The 21,470-nt window shown below is 45.4% G+C and overlaps 1 protein-coding gene across 1 annotated transcript in view; it reads left to right on the top strand.

Annotated features, from left to right (window-relative positions):
* RHCG (Rh family C glycoprotein) overlaps positions 1 to 21,470 on the top strand; it is a 339,386-nt gene that overhangs the window by 50,570 nt on the left and 267,346 nt on the right. The gene's annotated exons all lie outside the window — the stretch shown is intronic.

Here is a 21,470-nt window from a genome sequence, read left to right as displayed (position 1 = left end):
TAAAAAGACCTTTTTCCCCAATCGCGGAAGCAGCTGTTTGTGGCATAATAAGCAGGGAGGTCAGTTTAGTTAAATCTGAGGGTCATTTTCTAGCTATTTCAATGTTAGTGGCCCGTTCTTTAATCCTAAAAAATTGGAGGTCGCTCAAAGCACCTTCATATGAAAAATGGCTTAAGAAGATGAAGCGTAGCAAAAAATTTGAAGAAGTTTATGCTAAATGAACAGGCGCACTTAAAAAAAATTCGGCTAGCTGGAAATATTTCTTTTAACTTTATATTCTGAGAATAATGTACTTAATCTTAGTGAAGTTAAAAAAAGAGTCTACAAATTGTACTATGTAATACATAGAAGGATAATGTATGGTTAAGCAAGCAATTTTCTCTTTTCTGCGAATTGTATTCTTATTATTTTTCTTTTCTCTGGACCTTGACTTTGTAAAGATGATGTTTTACTTACTCAATGAAAAAAAAATTTCTGTTAAAAACCTTCCTTCTAGTCAGGGTAAGGGAGTTACACACCCATTTTAACCCCTGCTCAACCCCTTGGTACCTTGGTACGAGCAGTCAGGCCTATCTCAGAGGCAATGTGAAAAGCATTTGTACATAATACACACAGTAACACAATGAAAACACTAAAAAAGGCCACTATACCAATTTAGAAAAATAACCAATTTTATATCTCAACCAAACAAAACCAAATCACAAAATTCCAACATACATAACTCAAGATATCACCTTTTAAAGGTTTAAGCAATTCTGTCCATAGAACTCTATGGATGCAGTGATTCTAGCACAAAGTACCTTAGATGTGACAAAATCCAAAATAAAAAACAGCCACAAAAGAGAGAAACATTGGGAAACATAGCGGTGTGTCGATTCTTCTGTACCAGGGGAATAGAGGCGTCAGTTCTGCTACACCCAGGATAAGTGTTGCGTCGACTACTTACAGCGAGGAAGAGTGATGCATCGAAATCTGAAGGTCCTTTCTGCGGGGCGATGCGCTGGAAACTTGGGGCGCAGGTGCGATGTGTGGAAATTCAGATGCGCTGGGGTCGATTAAGTGGCAGCGAAACAGGCGCTGTGTCAATTCTTCCAGCCGCAGACCAGTGATGCATCTATTCCCTTAGGTGCATAGCAGTGCCTTCGTTGGAGTCGGAGAGGAGGTCTTGGACATCAGGATGCCAGGTCTAACAGGTCGAATCGCAAAATCCAACACAGGTTGCAAAAAGTCAGTGCACAATTTGTGGTCACTTTTCCAAACTGTAGATGGGCCCCTTGATTCCCATGTGCGTGAAGCTGTAGAGTTAGAAGGGTGGGCCAATTAACATATTAGATTTCTGAGCATTGAAGTTTAAGCTTATATGAAGACAAGCTATACGCATGTTACTTTTTGTATGGCAAACTTTCTGGTAGCCGCAATGCGGGCGAAACCTGTTAGCCATAGCTTACTTTAAAACTTCTCTTGTTGTTTGAGCATGTTTACGTGATAGATTTGTATAGAAATATTTTATCCATGTCTAAAATTTTTCTTCTGTTTGTTTATTAGGTTTTTTTGTGTGGGAAGTGTAAATAGATGTATAGTAGGCATTGCATTGCAAAGTAATTTTTTTTTTTTTATGTTCTTTGTATGACTTGTAATAAGTCGAATAAAGATATTTTGACTGACTGACTGACTGACTGGCTATACGCAAAATGTATCACTTCAAGCATTACATGGAGTGATCAGTAAAGTTTAATTTGATTTAATTTGATTTAATTTGGTTATTTGTCTTATTAGCAAAGACAGCGATTGCCTACAATATAAACTGCACATGCGAACATGGAACATGGAAAACAAGCAATGGCAAAGTCAATAGGTTTGACTTGTATTTTTACCTATATGCCATATCTATTCGATTTGTAACTTTGTAGTTATTCACAAATCATTGTAATGATTCTGTTCACATTTATTACAGTTGCAAATTTATACCTACTTTAAGTAAGAAATAGTGGTTAATGAAATGTGGTTTATTCACATGGGAAAGGGTCTTCCATGTCAGTAAAAAATGGCAAAGGAATGAATGTGTGACTGCATACACTCATTAATTGTCTGCTCTACTAATCCTATGCTTCTCTTAAAATTGTGCCTGCAGACGTTCTGTTCGTTGGAAATTCTGCAGGCACAGGTTAGGGAGGGCTCTTGGGCTTATACCTAGAAAACCAAAAAAGTTGTAATTGTTCTCGTGGTATCTTGAGAATGAGGCACTGAATTAAGACTCTGACCATTTGTGCACTTGTGAGATCCAGGGCCATATTTAACACATGCTGGTGATCCTGTGAGGCATTTTCTTCTTTTTATGTGTGCTGCAGAAAAGAAAGAAGAAAAAACAAGGAGACATAACGGTATTTCTCCTTGTTATACCTCACCTTCTGATTTTTAGCCTTTTGATGCATTCCCAGGTCTACCACTAATAGTAAATCTGGGTATGTGCCAAAATCCATGGGTGGACGTGTGGGAACACCCACTCTCCACCCATAAAAAGCCTCCCTAGGGCAGAGTAATGTAAGGCAGCAAGCCACCTGGGAGCGCTGCGCTTCATGTCAGGGAAACGGCAGTAATGCGGCGTAGTTCGTTGCAGATGAGGGAGAAGTGTGCAATTCTTTTTACTCGATGCCCTGCCCTTCTCGTTTGCAATCAGCACACCCTCCTCTCTCAGCTTACTTCGCCTGTTCCTGCAGCAGCACCTACCCATGCCCTGCTCCGTTCAGCAATGGGCCTTGATGTTGCACTGAAGTTTGCTGGTGGAGGCCGAGCAGAGAGTAGGTGCGGCTTGAGAGATGCCAAGAGTCTCCACGGGCTTGTCACTACTGCTGTAGCAAAGGGAGAGCTGTTCCCAAGTTAGGGGTGTGCCCCTTGAAGAATCACTGAAGGTGGATCCCAAACAAATGAATGCATTAGCCGCCAGGGAGCCATCAAATGTTTAATCATTTAGTGAAAAAGCACACAGAATTTATTTGCATTTGTATGCTTGCATGTCTTAACTCTGTCACAATACCACCCTATAAATTAACCAAAAGTTAAAGTTTCACTTAAATGCTTGTTTCACTACCCGCAACCATAAATGTGCTCTCAAAAACATAATCATAGGTGAAGTTCTCAACCATTATATTGAAATATTAATAAGAGCTTCATTAAAAATCTGAACTAGAGACCATAGCGTTTTTCTGCTATCAAGAGTTCACATTATCATGTCATTTATGTAAATGTAATTAGTCATGATAATGAATACTGTCCCTATGAGGGTAGAGAACCACACTAACCACCCTTTTTTAAGAGGTTTATATTCCCATTCATGTAGTGATTCCTCCATGTGCCCTCAAGCCTGTGTTCATTTATACATGCACTTCATTAGATTGTGTTGACACATTATGTTTCAACCACCTAGGTGCGACTAAAATTTCTGAAGTTCTTCCTCAGAACTTAAACTTTTTGCAAAATATCCCCCTCATTCTAAACAGAAATTTCATTAAAACCCTGGTATTTAGCAGCTTAATCAGGAATGGTTTATTGATACAATAAATAAAGTCAGCAACACGCTGTTTTTTCTTTTTGAGCTTACTGACTCTACGTGAGAAAGTGGATTAATTGAAGTGGACGGTACTCCACTGTAAGAAATTAGACTATTAGTTGAAGGGGGTGAGAACCTACCATAAATAATAATCCCAATGCCTGCCCAGTTAAACCAGAAAAGTGACTAAATAGCAAGTGCTTAACCCTCTGGTAGCTTGGCAAAGACCAGTCAAGCTTCACTTAGAGGCAATGTTTAAAGTATTTATGCAGTATTTAACCCCTTCAACGCGCATGACGGAACCACGCCGTCATGAGCCACGGGCGGCGTGTGCTCATGACGGCGTGGTTCTGTCATGCTACGGCCGCTCCACCCACGCGGTACTAATTCCCCGCCTGTGCGGGCGAAATACTGAGTGGGCGGAGTCGTAACGGAACCACGCCATCATGAGCACAGCTCGCCCGTGACTCATGACGGCGTGGTTCCGTCACGAGCATGGCGGCGCCGCGCTCACCCCGAACCCCCCCAGCGCCGCGGTGGAATTCGCGCCGCAGCGAAGGGGTTAAAGAGTAATAAAGTGGAAATACAACACCATTTGAAAAAATAGAGGACATTTTATTAAATAAAATATCACTAAAATGAAAAAAATCCATTAAGTCGAGCGGTAGATATGAAATTTCAAATTATGAGTTAAAAATACCACCGAAAAGCAGAAAGCACCAACTGCAGTTATCTAGTCCTGCTAGACCGAGTCAAAGTCAAAAGGTAATGCTGAATTTTACAGACCACAAGTTTGATACAGGGTTGAGTTTCATTTCTGTGAAACGTTTACCTTCAGTCTTTGAAATGTTTCTGAAGAAAAAGTCGTCAACGAGTAATCGGCATGCCAGGCTGAAAACTGGATCTGAAGCAGGGCTAGATGACGGCAGGTTGCTGCAGAGAGGGGGCCAGGCTGAAAACTGGATCTGAAGCAGGGCTAGATGATGGCGGGTTGCTGTAGAGTGGGGTCCCGGTGAAGTTTATCAACAAAGGTGGGAAAGCTCTGATAGAAGGCCTCGAGGGGTTGCAGCTCAGCATTGGTTCAGATGACGTTCTTTATGTTTGGACTTACAAACTTTTCTGGAAGTCAGATCTCCTTCAGCAGGGCAAATGAGCAAGCTGAGGCCGACCAGCAATTTAACGTCAAGAGCTGCAACTTAGACAGTGGCACCAGTCTTCTACGATTCTCCAGGAAGAAAGTTGGCAAAAAAAATTAAGTTCCAGATCCTCCAGTTTGGGGGCAGGAGGAGTACACTCTTAACACCAGCCAATGGTCCAGGGCCTAGGGGTACCACTAGGGCGTTAGGACTCATTCCAACAGAGGCCACCAGCATGGTCCAGGGCAGGTCCAGGTGGTACTGGTCAGCTGGGCAGTTGCAGGAAAATACCTCTCGAGAGCTTGCTGTATCCCTGTAGCTCAAACGGGAGGCCAGACAATTGACGTTTGGAGTCATATCTGGGGTCCTGCGACAAAGGTAAACAGGTCAGATAGTGGAGCAGCCCTTCTACTGATCTTCACAGGTCCAGGAGTGCTCTTATTACTGGGAGTGCCACATTTGCCTAGTGCCGCCCTGTGGGTGGGGAAAACTCATGGGTGCTTCCTAATCAATTGAGTAAACGTTCCCAGGGCGACCCTAGTCACTTTTGCAGCAATTCCTGTGTGTTTTACAGTAACCAACCTTACACTGCCCCTCTCTACCAAAATCCAACATGAAAGAACCTTTCTTACCCTGGTCAAACCTCACTGTGCCAACCCAGAGGTGTGGTTATGAAAATGGGAAAACCCTCTCTTGTGATCACTCCAAGTGGTTCTGGGGCAGTTCCCCTTTCCCACTATGTTTGGAGCAAAGCTACCTAGAAGGACAACAGTAGGCAGGCCTAGGTGTAAGGTTCATCTGCCACTGACATGGAAGTCATTCTTTGAAGCTCAAAAAGTGTCTGGGCACAGGCCCCCAGGCCAACCTGCTCAAGAATAAAAACACCACTCCACTTGTATGCCTTTTGTCCACTGTCTGGGAACAATGCACATCTCACCATAGGGGAGCTATTCACCAGTCAGGTGACACTGTACACTGGCAGAAAGGCACAATTGGCTTAGATAGGAAAATTACAACTTTCTAAAAGCACCATTTTTGAATAGTGATATAAATCAGATTTTGCCATTAAGTTTAAAGAGTGATTGAATAATTGTTCTAGCTACTTTGAAATTGAAATTAAACATTATAAGGTGTTGTGTTGTAACCTAGTGTTTTTCTACAGAAGACCCAGCATTGCTACAGTGGAAAAATGACTTTGCAGGTTTTTCACTGCTAGAACATGTAAAACGTAAAAGATTAAATATACATGCCAGGTTTCTTAAATGCTTAAATACCATGCAGCCTGTTCAATGGGCATTTAAAGCATACCTTAAGGGTGTTTCTGAGTATTAAGAAGAAAGGTTAAGGCCTGGCAGAAAGGTTATTTTGCCATGTCAAAATGGCATTTTAAAACTGCACACACAGGCTTCAAGGGCAGGTATGGAGACATGTTCAATTGCTACTTTATTGGGTCGTGCAATGAGTGAGCAGCACACTGGAAAAGCTCTGAGCAAGGAAAGTCTAGAACTCCAAGGATGTTGTCAACATCAATTGGATAATACTCGGTGTCAGACCCTGTCAAGACTTCTACCTTCAGAATTAGACTCTTTTCTGGGAGTTAGAATTCCTCAGCAGGGCACAGCTGCAAGCTGTAGCTAAAGAGGGCTTGACATCATCGGATGCCATTTGGTATCGAGTCCACTGAATTGGGCACCCATGGCAGATGATTGGCACCCCTTCAGCTCCCCCTGTAAGTCCACACTAAATAGTACCCCTGGTACTTATGGCATGGATACTGAAGAGGGTCCTCTGGGGCAGCAGCATTGGTTGTGCCATCCCAGGGACTCCTCACCAAGGCTATGCTCTGCCATTGCAGGCTGCATGTCTTGGTGCAGAGAAATCCAAAGAGTCGACATAGCACACAGCCCTGTATGTCATCCGATCTATACTCTGCATGAGATATAGGTAAGTCACCGCTACTGCAGGCCTTTAGCCCTAAGGAAGGGTGTACTATATCCTATATGTGGGCATATCAGCATGAGCAGATATGCCCCTACAATGTCCAGTTTATTCTGAGATGTAAGTGCACAGGGAAGCCATAAAGAGTACATGGGCTGGGTACTTGTCAACATGAATTTCATAGCTCCATGATGGCTTCACTGATTCCTAAAGTATTTGGTACCAAACGTCTTGTCTTAATAGATCCTCACTGATGCCAGTGTTGGATTTATTAATAAATTCACACAGGTGAGCTTTTTATGGGGTCCCCTGAAAAAATACCAAGCACTGGTGTGGTGCACTCACAGAGGACAGGGACAACACTTGGTCTGGGCTTGAAGCTTCAAAGGCAATGCAGCCTTTGAAATCCAACCCAGGAACTTTCAGATAGTGGGGGAAGCCAAGCCCATTTTCCTGCTCCACTTTTGGGGGGAGGAAAGGTGGCAAAAGTAAGTTAGGAGGAGGGTCCCCACTTAGCCTACACCACCTCTAAAGTAGGGCAGGTGATATGAAGCCTGTGAGAAGTTGGCCTGATATGTAGTGCTCACTATTCTAGTGATCACTGTGTATCATTCCAAACGACCCTTATTGATGATTGGTTGTAAGTCAACCTTGTAGACCAGCTATCCTGGTAGCGTGGACAAGAGCAGTCTTCAGGCTAAACTCTAGAGGGCGTGTTAAGCCAGCTGTTTACCATCACATATACCCCTTGAACACCAAGTGAAAGGACACCACACAAGTTGTTATGAAAATAAAGGATATTTATTTATAACAAGACTACCCTGGCTCTTTATGAGTCAGGGAGCTAAGCACAATGCAAAACTCTTGAGAAAATACTTCTAGTTGCACAATTTACACAAATGCCCGAAGGGCACGAAACCATTTACACTGCAAGTGGAAGGGGAGATGTTAGAGAGTCTAAAGTTACTGATTCCGGAGGAATACGATCAGTTGGACTAAACGGAAAAGGAGGTGGACACTTGTAGAGTGAACCTACGATGGAGCACCGAAATGCTCGAGTTACCTAGCCCAGAGGCTGCGGCTGCGTGGGGTTCAGCAAGATGTCGGGAGTCCTCGTTGTAGTCTCGGGAGCCTGAAAGAAGAAGTTGCTGGCAGGCGACCAGTGTCGATGTTCAGAGAGATCCAAGCCTGGATCGGTGATGAAGGAAACCTGAAAGCAGAGGGGACTCAGTTCTCAACCGCTAGCCAGTGATTGGGTGGGCACCAGGATGGTACCGGATGAAGTCACCTCGACCAGGTGAGTGGGTGACGTCGGACTCGGCTGTTCCTCGGACCAGGAGGCGCGGCGGCGACCAGGATGGAGGGCGAGCTGTCCCATGAAGGTGTCTGCTGTCGATGATGCTGGGCCCAGGAGTGGGGCAGCAGGTCTTAGCAGAGGCAAGCCCACGCGGTGGAGTCAAGATGGCATCTGGAGTGGACCAGGTGGGTCCGGGGTACTCCTCTGTTGAAGGGGAGCAAGGGCCAGTCTGGAGCAACCAGACCAGCGATGTCATGGTGCGTCGTGAAGAGGGCCACTAGCCGACGGCGAGTGGCCGGACAACGCGGTGAGCAGCAAGGAGCAGAAGGGCCCCCACGCAGATCTCGTGGATGCTGGGGAGGCAGACTTCGGTGCTGGAGCTGCTCAGGGTTAGGGCTTCTCAAACCCTAGGTGCACTCACTCGAGGGTCCCTCGGTGATCGTGCTAGATAAGCGTCGTGCAGGTTCTGAAGATGGCCGGTCCCGCAGGTCTCGTCACACCCACGAATCTCAGCTGGGCTGACGATGTAGGTAGAGGTCAGAGATGGCGGGGAATCCGGGTCTCGTCGAGCTGGGCAGTCTTGATCCGTAGGAGAGACGTACAGCAAACCGCAAGCGCTTAGGTGGTGCCTGCTGGTGCAGGGTGGCTACTCCTTAGCCACAAGGGAGAGTCTTCAGAAAAAGTCAAGAGTTCCTTTCGTGGAAAGTAGTTCAAGATTCAGAATTATCCAATTTGGGAAGGGGACTCGCTCCTACCTTTATTCTAGGAAAAGGGGCTGGCCCGTGACTAGGTCCTGCCTATGGGTGGGACCAGGAGGGGGGTGGTTACACCCTTATCCTTTGTCCGGCTTCGCCCCAGCTCAGGGGCTGGGGTGCCCCCGAAACTGGTTTGAGCCGGGCTATGCACAGTGAGCACCGGGGTGCCACTTGCAATCACCTTCCTTTCAGCCCTGCCAACCTGGGATACACAAACCCTGTCTGGGATGGTGCTAACACCGCCCTCGACAGGAGACCCTTTGCCCAAGCTCCCCTCGCTGGAAGGTCTCCCAGCAGCAGGAGGTCAGACTTGTGTCTGGTGGCAGCATCCATTTTGTGATGCTGAGGCTTGAGTCAACTTTAACCGGGGTTCAAGGTTACTTCCATGTCGTGTCCCTCTAGAAGGGTGGAATGCTAACCCCGTCGCCAGAATTGGCGAGGGGTTCGTATTCCAATTCGTATGACACCTTACTCGACATGTTTGGGTGATGCGATGCCAAAGTTAGCAAATAACCGCGAGGATTATAATGCACTTTAAGGTAGATGGCACGCGTCACCATGGAACAGCTATTAGGACTTGGTTCCGCAAGCCGTCGACGGGCTCAGCTCGCGCCAGAGCGCCATCTCACATGATTCCCAGCACTCTGCCTTCAGGATTGATAAGGCCTGCCATAGGAGTGACTGATAGGAATCCATGTGTCCATTTTAGGGTTAGGTATAGGAATACTACACCTACAGCAACGGGTGATTACACCACCTTGCCCCAGCTGTCGTGCAGCCAGTTGTGTCAGATTTGGGTGGCCATCCAGGGGTGGCATAATACATGCTGCAGCCCCTGGTAGGCCCTGGGTACACCGATGCCCTGGATACCTGTGGTATGCTGATACAGGGACTGATAAGGCGGCCCAGTTCCAATTAGTGGATGCACCTAATGTACAATTGTGTTAATCTCGAGAGAGAACAGCTAGGCTGTGGGTCTGATTGGTAGGCCCACAGCCAGGGAAAGTCGTAAACCAATGAAGCAAAAGCAAAAAATCTGGGTGATCATAGGATTGCAGACCCTACTCTCCTACAAAGCCCTCTACTGAAATTCCACCATCTTGGGATGGTGGGAAAACATCCTATCAGGGCTACCGTAGTGCCTTCTCCCTCAGAAAGTAGTCACTAGTGGTTGTAGATACTCTAAAGGTAAGTAGCCCATTAACTACTACCTGTCTCCACTACAATGCCCCAAAATTCAGTATTTAGGTGTTACCCTGAGACCTGAACATCAGATTCAATGGACAAGTGAAGACCAGGACAATGAATCAATCAATCAATCATTGGCATTTATAAAGCGCGCTACTCACCCGTAAGGGTCTCAAGGCGCTGGGGGGGAGGGGGTTATTGCTCGTACAGCCAGGTCTTGAGCTGCCTGAACGAGAACTGAAGCACTGTTGCAAAACAAAAAGGCACCAAACCATGCCTGCTGCTCCCACGACTCAACAATTGCTGCTGTGTTGTCGTCTTAAAACCTGAGAGGACTTCAAGAACCCCGGAGCACTTCCAGCCTTCAAGAGATTGCTGAGAAGCTACCTTGGAGTGAAGGTATTTCTTCCCTGCATACCACAGGCATCGATCCTGTAAAGTCCGGTTTGTCAACTTGCTGCTCCCCGATGACCTTGACACAGCACCAAAGCAAGAGAAAGTACAACAGCTCCAAGGTTTAGATCTGTCTCCCCACCAAGTTTGGAGACACCTGGACCTACCGGAGCCGTAGCATACCAATTCTCGTGTGCAAGACCCCCAACGGCAACTAATGAGAAGAAGAGGCAACTCCAGACTACCACAGCACCAGAAGCAAGCACCCATTGAGGGATATTGCGACAGCTGAGAGCCACTTCCTGAGTGGCCCAGTCTTACCGAGATCGCCTCTCGTAGTTGCCCTTATCTGACCGCGAGGACCTGAAGACATACGACGCCCTTCTGATCTGTTGACTCTGCACCAGGCCTCAGCACCAACCAACTAGCTCTGCTATTGTGGTCCCCAGGCCCTTGTGACCTCCTCTTTCTAAGGAGACAGCTTACCTGTAAGTCCCTCTGTGCAGTGCATTTGAAAGTGGACATCTTCGTCTTTGTGAACCAGCTTCCAAGACCTCAGCACTCTGCTCCCGACAGATCCGGGATACTCCCGAACTTCTCCTGCTGGAATCTTGGAATTGGCCCTAACATCGACTTAAAATGAAAAGGTGAATGTTGTGAAAGCATTGCCTGAATTTCTATGGTACGTAATTGCACATAGAAGTGATATATTTATCAAACTTTGCAAAATCATATCTCCGAAAGTACTTACCTTAGAACTGTGTTCTTTGTCTTGAAAATTATATAAAAATCGATATTTTTACAAATTGGTCTCGGATTTATTCTTGAGTGTATCTCATTCACTGTCTCATTCATTGTACAACAAATGCTTAGCACCACCTTCTGATAAGCCTAACTGCTCGCCCTCACTACCACAAAACGAGAGTTAGTATTATTTACTTATACATGTGCATATTGGGGATTTCCCAGCCTCTCTATAGAGTGTACTTCATTTTAATACTCTGTACAGAGAGCCAGTTTCCTATACTCACTCCATCAAAAGCAACTAGTAGGTTTTAGGGCAGGTTCCATTGAAACTGGTCAGCTGGGGTATTTCAGGAGAGTGGGCATCTTGGAGCTTTTGCATCACTCTAGCTTGTAAGGAGGCCAGGCAAATGTGTACAAGTGGAATCAGGTCTAGCCTTTAAGGTCTCTTCGTAGGTCTCAACAGTAGGTCCAGTATTGTTCTGAAGAAGTTTCCCAGGGGTGCCTCATTTATGCCTGGCACTAGCTTGTGGGTGGATATGGAGGTGGAGTTGGGTGGAGGTGGTTCCTAACCTCTCTCCAACTAATATAGGAAACGTTCCTATGGGTAACCCTATCTAGTTCCAATATGCCCTACTGCAAACAATCCCACACAGCCTCTCTCTGCCTAAAACTAAGACAGCTGAACCTTTCTTCCACTGTGCAGAGCTCCTGTACCCACATTAAAGGTGTGCCAATGGAAATGAGGCCCTCCTCTGTGGTCACTCAAAACCATTTCTGGGGGCAGGACCTCTCCCACCGGGACAGCTGTCTGCCTGGCTGGGGGGGGGGCGCGGAGGCAGGCCTACATGTTAGCTACACCTCCCTGTGACAGAGTTGGCCTCTTTGAAATTAATTAAGTTCCTGGGCATTGCCCAGGTGGTCATCATGTCAGAGGAACAGAACACCTATCCACACCCAAGACCTTTGTCTCAGCTTTTGGAGCAACTCACATCTCATCGAGGAGCTCTTCCAGCTCATGGGTGACAGTTTGAAGCTAATTTAAATGGGCTCCTAGAGAATTATGCAAGATAAAGGTGACTTATTAAAGTACCTTTAATTAAATAATCATTACAAATGTACCACATGCTAGGGACTTTCCAGGTAAGTTAAATATGTCAAATAGGAGTATAGCCAATTTCAACATATTTTAAGTCAGAGCATGTGCACTGGGGCCTAGTTAACTGAGTCCCACCCAGTCTGCAGAGTCCAAAAATCAGCAACATTAGTACAATAAATGCAAGTGATCATGCAAAAAGAGGAATTTACTCTGTAATGAGAAAGAAATGACCCTTTTAATCACATCATTTGGTCCTTGTAGATGTGGTAATGGTCACCCTCTGAGACACCCCACTATTATTACCTTCAGTGATCGCACATCCAGCCGGGAGAGATGTGGGCACATCCTGTCTAGATTTTAATGTTCGGCCAGGAATTTTAACATTGCCACCAGGCATGCACATTGTTGAATTCACACAACACACATTTCTGACTGTCAGGTTGGAATATTCATAAAAGGGAATGATTTCAGCACCCAGGGGTTCAGTGAAGCTTGCAGGGGAAGCAGGAGCCATCACAAGAGGCTTACTGATGGTAGCAGAGATAAATATGGAGGTAGGACCAAAGGTATGGAGCGGGAAGGTGCATCTGTAGCAGACTTTCTGTAGCAGTACATTTTTAAAAGACATATCACAAAAGTGTAAAAGTTTATGTTATCCCATGGGATGGTTACAAAACATCGTGGACAGCCCAGAGACCCAATGCTTTAAGAGGGCTTGCACATGTGAACTAATTGGTAAAGTGGGCTGACCCAAAGCCCATTTCTGTCTGTATATGTATATACATGAGTATGGAGCTTTCTTACTTATTTTATAATAATAATAATAATCCACATTTGTAAAGCGCGAACAATCACCCGTAACGGTCTCTAGGAGCTGGGGGCCGAAGGGAAGATTAAGCAAGCTATTGCCCAGAGTCACATGGTGCTGGGCTAATCTGCCGCCGGTGCCGGGGATCGAACCGTGATCCCCAGATTCCGGAGTCAGTCGCCCTGGCCACGGCGCCACACCTTTTCCCATTCACCTATTTTGTGTGTTGTGCGTGTTCTGTGTCTATGTCTTGTGTTGTGTAATGTGGACACGAGGTCTTCCAGACAACTAAAGTTGTTGTCAGTCAGACCTAAACAGAACTCAGGTGTATTGCAACAGATGTACACTCAAACATCAACAGGAGAATTTAGCAGAACATTATGGCTTTTAATGCTTGTCTAAAAGCATGATAAGAAGGATAAAGTCCAAGGATTCTTAGACTACAGCAGGCAAACGTAAATGTCACCACGTAACTTAAAGCTGAGACTGATTCAGAATATGGTCCTCTGGGTGGTGGGAGTGTAGCATACAATCCTCTGCGCAAGATACCTTGGTGTACGCTATTGGAGTTGAGAATAACCCTCTGCCATTCAAGCAACAAATGAGAGACCAACTGAAATAAGAACACAGAGACCTCCAATCAACCCATCCTGAAAGTGACTCAACTGTTACTTGGAAGAAGGCATGCAGTTAAATTTCATAGCCGACCATAGAGTTGATCAAAGCTCCTTTGACCATATAACATTGGTTGAGAGGAATAAATGAAAGTGCATGCTTAGGTGCAAGTTAAAAAGGGCCTTTTGACTACTGTCCCAAACTGCATCCACGCTCATATTTAATTCTCATCAGAAGACTTAATCAAAACCTTTTCTTGCAAAGGCTGCGTCAAGACTGAACCAAGTAGAGCTGGCAGAGCTGAGGAGTATATAGGCAACAAGTATTAAAATCCTCCACCTTTCCTTGCTGTTTCCTGCTTCTTAAAATGGAGCAACAACATTCAAAGGTGGACTGATTGCAGATGGCCCGATAGTGGGTCCTGGTGTTTGGTATTGAAGGCTGTTGAGTGAGGAATCATCAGAAAATAGAATATTGTCCGACCCTGCCAATAATATCATTCCAGATCATTTCTGCTCCATGTCTGGGATATTAGCTAGACTGATATCTAGCTGATGTGGCCTCAGTCTTGATAAATTCCTAAAGGTGCTCCACTGCCATTTTCTCCAGCACCTTGGCTAGCTAGGGCATAGTCGCAGCAAGACTAACGCTGGTTGAGAAGTTTAGAGTCCATTGTTGATTTTTTTCAGAATAGGGTTGTTAGACCTGGTACCTTGGCGTGGGTCTCCCTCCCATTTTTTGCTGTTGGCTCGCGTTTTTGCTGGTGTTAGATGCTTTGGGCACTGTGCCACTGCTGTCCAGTGCCACAGTGCAAGTGCTCCCTATGGTAAATTGATGTATGGATTAGTGATTCCATGATTGGCTGATTTGGTTTACTTGTCAGACCCTAGTACAGTGCACCAGGAGTGCCCAGGGCTGGTAATCCAAATGCTGCTGGTGGGCTTACAGCACTGGTTGTGCCACCCACTGAAGCAGCCTGTTAAAGTGTGTCTAAGGCTTGCCATTGCAGAGCCTGTGTGCAGTCTGGTACTGCCATGCTGACTAGGCAAGTGCACCCACTTGCCAGTCCCTAAACCTTCCCTTTTCTGCATATTAGTCACCCCTATGGTAGGCCCAAGGGCAGGGTGCATTGTAAGTATAAGGTAGGACATGCCCTGGTGTGTGTGTGGCATGTCCTAATAGTGAATTACAGCCATTTTCGTTTTTCACTATTGCAAGGCTACCTGTTCCCCATAGGCCAGAATGGGCAGTTTGATTATTACATCCTATAATCCTAACTGACTCAGGGAACTAGGTAGAAATTTGAGTTTAGTATGCCTGAAGTCAGAATGATAATATACATATTTTAGTGAAGTTGGATTTAACATTCTGTGTTTGAAAATACCACTTTTAGAAAGTAGGTATTTTCTTGTCTAACCATCCAAGCCTGCCTCTGCTAGGTTGTGTATTCCTTGTCTGGAGTTTGAGTGACAGCGGCTGGGGGATTACAGGAGACAGGGTGAGTCAGCACAGGACTGAATAGAGAGATCTGCATGCAGATGGGTGGGAGGAGTTGCACCTGGGACCTGAATAGGGCTGTGCCTTCCCTCCACAATGCTGGCTCCACCTCCTGTGGTGCGTCTGATGTCTCTGCCCTGCTCTCTGAAAGGAAAGAAGGAGTCTTGTAAACAGAGTGCTCCAGGACTGACCAGGACTGGTTTGGACTAGGCAAAGGCCTCTCTGCCTTCAGAGAACAAAGAGAAACTGAGTATAAATATTGGGACCCAAACCCAAGAACTTTAGATCACTTTGGGAAACAAGAAGAAACCTTTGCTGAGGAGAGGAACCAGAGAGACAGAGGAGAGATTATCCCTAAGCTTGAGGAATTGGCCTGCAGTGGTTGCCTGACTGCCCAAGAGTGGAGAAAGGAACTTTGTGTATACTTTTAATCAACTTGTGAAGGATCTCCAAGGGCTTTAGAAAAGAGCTTGCCTCCTGCTGAAGTCTCAGGGACAACAGACTTCACCAACCAGCTCCCCAAGAGTTCTTTGAAAGTGCCTGCGGTTTTGCAAGGCTTTCTGAGGGACTGCGTGTCGCAAGGAGCTGGAAGCGCGACTCACAAGCAAGAAGCATGTCGCCGAACTGCCGCTGTCGCTTCCCAACGAGATAGCGCCTCACATCGCCGGAGAAGAGGATCGACGTCGCAGCAGATGCCACTGCATCACCGGGAAGCGTGTTGCAGGGCCTGTCGCGGCCGAGAAGAATTGTTGAGTCATCGCAGGGCCACCAAAGCGCCTCGCATCGCCAGAGAAGAGGATCGACGTCGCATCAGACACCACCGCATCACCGGGAAGCGTGTCGCAGGGCCTGTCGCGGCTCGCATTGTTGTCGAAGCAGCTCTCATCACCGGGGAAAAGGATCGACGTTGCATCAGATGCCGCCGCATCACCGAGAAGCGTGTCGCAGGGCCTGTCGCGGTCTGCATTGTGTCACATTAAGAAAAAGACGCCATCTTTGTTCCAATGCACCGGATCTTCATCGCATCACGGCATTGCATGTCGCATTGCCACGGAAGCGCAGTAAGAAACCGACACATCACCTCCCCTCGCAAAGAAGAACCGACACATCCCCTATGCAGCAATAGGGACCCGACGCTACACCGTTTTTGCGTGTAAGGAACCTATGCATCACCTTCCCTACAACACTTTTGTTGTGTAGCGTTACGCATCTTAAGGTACATTGTACTCAAAGTGTCGCATTTTAACATCTAAAGAGAACTAAGCTAATTCTACCATTTTAAGTACAGTATTGTGGATTTTTGTCATTTGTGGTCCTGTGATAAGTCTATATAAAGAATACTTATTTTTAATATACAACTTGTGTGGTGTCCATCTGTAGTGTTGTCACTTGGTTACTGTATGTGTTCACATATGCTTTACACACTGCCTCTGAGATAAGCCTGTCTGCTCGTGCCAAGCTACCAAGGGGGTGAGCAGGGGTTATTTTAGGAGTGTACCCCCTTACCATGACTAGACACAAGGGCCCTTACTTGGTCAAAGGTACTTACCTCTGCCAACTAGAGACCCCCAAATCTAACAAGGGTTGAACGTTTAGAGCATCAGGAGCATAATGTGAGGTCAATTATATACTAACAAAGTGTGTCCGTGAGTGAGCTAAAAGACAGCAAATTCCGTTCCGAGGACAAGCAGAGAAGATGGTACCAAAGATGCACACAATTCGGATTGGCGCAGACTTTGTGCCTCTTATTTAAACTGAGGACATACGGACCTTCGACTTCGGATTGTTTTACAGCCTTGAAAAAGACTTTCAGATGAAACACGAGTTGCCTGCCGCTTCTTAGATGTTTTGCACATAATTCGAAGATTTGGAGGATAAAAATGTGAAGAATAAAAATCATCTTTATTTGCTGCGAATACTTCATTGGACTGTGTGCTTTATCTAAATTGTTGGGGCTGGCTTCTGTTCTTATGAACCATCCTCTCTTAAGCTCACTGTGCTGGGTTTTGCTCCAGTATGAATATCTCACCCGTGGTGGCAGGGAGACTTTACCAAGGGAGCACCACCATATGGACAGTCTTTGCTACTACATCATATTGTAATCCCATACTGTGACCACCCATTGGATGTGCAAACCTTACACCATAAGCCATCTTTCTATTTTTGTATGCGCCAAAGGGTGTTAACTGGCAAGCAGGTTTGGCACAAGATATTTATGAGAAGCAAGATAGTGTCAGTATTAACTGATTAAAAACAAATAATTTGAGTCTGATAGTGTCAAAGCTCTAGGCTTCATACAGAGTAGCCATGAGATGATACACATAATCGTTGTTTGTCAATGTACTTTGAATGTCAGCTGTTTAAAATGTAAAAAAGGAAATGATTCAACTTTGTTCCCAAGAAGCAGTAACTTCTGAATTAATACAGGAGGGGTTTTTAAATGATTAATTATTTTGAAAAAGAGCCTTTATCTGTCTCAACATAGATGTGATTTTAGAGGCTACATCTATTTGGCTCCAAAGTTAATCTTAGTTCTCGGGTCAACAAAGCTTTGAAATGTTCATTTCACACTCTTATAATCATCTGGCTCATATTCCACTTTCAAAAAATCCAGGTAACCCCATCACAAGTAATCTTTTGGATAGACTAGGTTATCTTTATCTTATTGGTGGCACTTGCCTTCTTCCTTTGTTAGCTCCAGTGGATCTAAAACTCGGGGCCTAATTATGAGTCTGGTGGTCCGAGGACCGCAAAACTTATGGAGGTGCGGCGGTGGTGGTCCACTCACTGCCACACCGGCGGTCTGACTGCCCAATTACAACTTTGGACGCCAGATCGCCATTGCACCGCTGCAACCGCCAGGAAACCAATGTTCCCTGGTGGTGCCGTGGCGGTCAAGGGCTCAGCAATATGCTGGTGGTGCCGCTGTGGCACAGCCATGCATATTATGAGATTCAAGACCACCAGCGGTGCATTAAAGGTCTTTACTCCATTAAAAGGCTGGCGGTCCTGAAACAAAGGTGGCCTTTGCCCATATCCATGGGGATGCATGCAGGGGAGCACAACATGTGCCCCCCTGTGTGCATGCACCCCAGTTCTGGCACAGCATGAACTTTACAGTCCATGCCGTGTAGGAACTGTTTTTGCTGTTCCCATTGCGGTGCCCATTTTCAGAAGCACCACTGTGGGACCGCTCAAAAAAGCCCACCAGGCATGAGTAAACTCGTAATCTGGCAGGTGGTGCACACACGGGTTTGGCAGTGTGGGTGCGGGTCGCCAGCATGGCAGTCCGCTCCCACACCCCCAAGCTCATAATCGGGCCCTTAGTGTCCAGGTTCTTCCTCTACAGTGCTTAATTTGTAAATGAATACGTTCCAGGGCTTTAGTCAGGAGACCACTGCAGCTTGCACCACACATTGCCCCTGGCATGCTACAAGTGATAGTAACAACAAAACTACTAACCGTCGCACTCCTACAAGTGCAACAATTCAGACTATTCCAGGCCCCCAAAGCTATAAGAATGCCTCGGGCCGCATGAAATAGCAATTTTTAATGTATATTGAATTAAAAATTGACTGTTGTTGTGGTCATCTGAGACACTGCCACCTTGTGGCAGGCTCTCACAAGTGCTGGTGTTGACAATTAAGTGCCGGTGCCGACCCCTGGAACCCACCAGCTCAAATTTAGCACTGTTCCTCTACTGCTGATCTTAGAAGCGCAACACCCCATGTTACAAGTGCTACCCTAGATTCAAGGAGCCAGATGAACTCCCTCCATAACCCTCCACATTACACACAGCTATTAGGATTAGAAACTACTGCGCAAAAAAAGACCCTCAGATGAAAGATCAAAGACAGCACTCCAACTTAATATAGTCAAGTTCTGGAAGCTTTAGTGAGATTGCGCTGCCTTATCTGGGAAGACTTCCATGATCTGGAACAAATGAATAATCTGGCAGATCACATTCCATTCTGGAAGAATAAACATGACGACAAGTTTGAAATTCACTGTGACATCATCCATAAACTTGCAACACCTTGATATGTACTCCATCATATCAATGGACTGAGGAAGCAGCAGTATATCTTTATTTAAGCACTGCTCCATCTTTCTCACTCATCTGCATGACACAAGCATGCATACATGCAAGAGCAATGAGCTCTAGTCCTCACTCACCACATCAGTGCTTCTAGTAGATGCCTACCATAACCATCCATCTTACTCGCCAAATATGCACCCATGCAGTAGCTTACACCAATCGAATAGAACCTTTGCAAGGTCGAATTATCACTGCAAGCAAACAAAGTGATCACAGCCCTACAGAAACCAACAACAACGTGATGAAAGGTTGCTTGAATTAAACTTAGTGACTGGTAATCAATAAGTGCCATACTACAATGATTTTTTTCAAACTTTGTCACGCTATACATAGGCCTGCCATATTCAAATCAGCCTTGGTCATGCTCCAATATGAACAGTCCCTCTCGAATGCCCAGTTCTCCTCCAGACAAGAATAAAAGCTTTTAAAGATCATTTTCAGCCTCAGACCTCATCAGTGAGGAATGGCTTGATTCCTTAAGACCCATGTCTGGGCATACCAGCAACCCTTAAGACATCTACTGTAACCAGCAAGGTGATGGAAGGACTGCTTGAATTAATCTAAGCCACTGATGATCACTCAAGCCACATTTTAACCCATTGTTTTCCACCTGCTATACCCATTTAGACAGAGGTCTTTGATTTGTAATTAAGTCGTGTTCTGCTTCAATAGGAGCAATCCAGTCTGAAGAACTGCCTTATCTGGCCCCAACCAGACAGTCACATAAGCAAACGCAGGCTGGTTTTGGACTACTGATGGCTCAGGAACAAAGTATAGCTTGCTTATGGTGGCACCGTGAACATGGGCATATCCATGGCATTAAGGACATTTACAGCAACATACAACTAGGGGTGGGCGGAATTTGCGAAATTCACTTTCACAAATTATCGCGAAAATGTTAAAAATCTCCGCAAACACGCGGAAATATTGCGAAGATGCGGAAGTTTTTTTCCCGCCCATTCACGGTATTTTCTGCGTGGTCGCGGCTCGCCAACTTACCCATGCGGTTGCTCGCGGGCGCGGCACTCTTGTTTTCACTTGTCTCGCGGTGCATGATCGCGAGAAGAAAGACGTGATCGCGTGACGAATTACGTTACTGCGGGCGCGAACTGTCACGAGACAGCGCAAATGGCTACCAACAATCCAACATCTCCTGGAGAACGCGACCGGATCGGGAAAACTTGTCGGCGAACGCGGGGATTCAGGTAAGGCGATCGCGCGCACGTGAGAATGTATTATTTTACAGCGCGAGCAAGCAAAAAATTTCCGGTAAAATGCAGATTGCGGAAATTTTGACATTTTCGCGCTCTTTCGGAACACGAAAATGTCAAATTATCGCAATTTCCGCGAGCGGAACGGAATTTTAGCCCAGGCCTACATACAACAAGGTAATGGAAAAAAGCATTTTCATAGATTCCGCTCTCACTTTTTCTTAAAGCATGTGGGGCTGACTTCAGGAAATGAATTAGGCAGGCCCATAGTCCATAGTTTCCATTAGCTACCATGGTTGGAATCAGTGGCTTGATGCATTAGGTCTGGGATCATCTTTCAAAATTTGCAAAGGGTGACTAAAGTCTCCTTGATGTCCATCTTATGATATCAATTTAATGCTTTATGGAACCCATTTTGTTTTTATATAGCAATAAAACAAATTACTTTTTCCCAGGAATTAATACATATCTCTTGTGCTACTCTAGGTGTCATCTTTGGATATTTTAACATGAACGCATTTCGATCTGATAATTCAGGGGCACAGTTATACATTTCCAATGAATGTCACTGGATGTTATACATTACATATTAATATGTGAATTAAATCTGGGGATATTAATGCCTATTTCCAGTCTTCTCAAATTTGCTGTCCTAAACGTTGTGCAATATGTAAAATATAAACAGGTCTTTTCTCTAAAGACATAAAAGTTGCTTTTTATGTAGCTTTGTGTTTTAATTTTTATGGATGCACACAACCAAATTATGCACAGAATAAAACACAACGGCAATCATTATTAGTAATATGATAAATTGGGTCCTGCACAGAGATTAATGGGTGGAATGTTCTGGACATGAGGGCCTAGAACATCAAAGCATATGCCTTCATACAATGAAATGGGTACTCTCACAACTTGGAACAGATTTTAGCTATATGAATGTGGACATCGGCTATAAGTGTGTGGTTTGTTCTTAGAACATGGGTAGCCTGGGGATGTGTGCTTAAATTTGTGCATAATGCAAAAAGGTCATAAATAACACATGTGATTGAAAAGATGGTGAAGAGAGCGTTCTCAAGTTCGTTTTACTGTTTCAGGATTGCCAGCATTCTTTGCTGTGAGATAGTCTGTCAACTGAGATAATGC

The sequence above is a fragment of the Triturus cristatus genome, chromosome 3_1, assembly GCF_964204655.1.
Source record: "Triturus cristatus chromosome 3_1, aTriCri1.1, whole genome shotgun sequence".
NCBI classification, from domain to species: Eukaryota; Metazoa; Chordata; class Amphibia; order Caudata; family Salamandridae; genus Triturus; species Triturus cristatus.
Note: the sequence above shows the minus strand (reverse complement) of the source record. Positions and strands in the feature narration are given on the sequence as shown.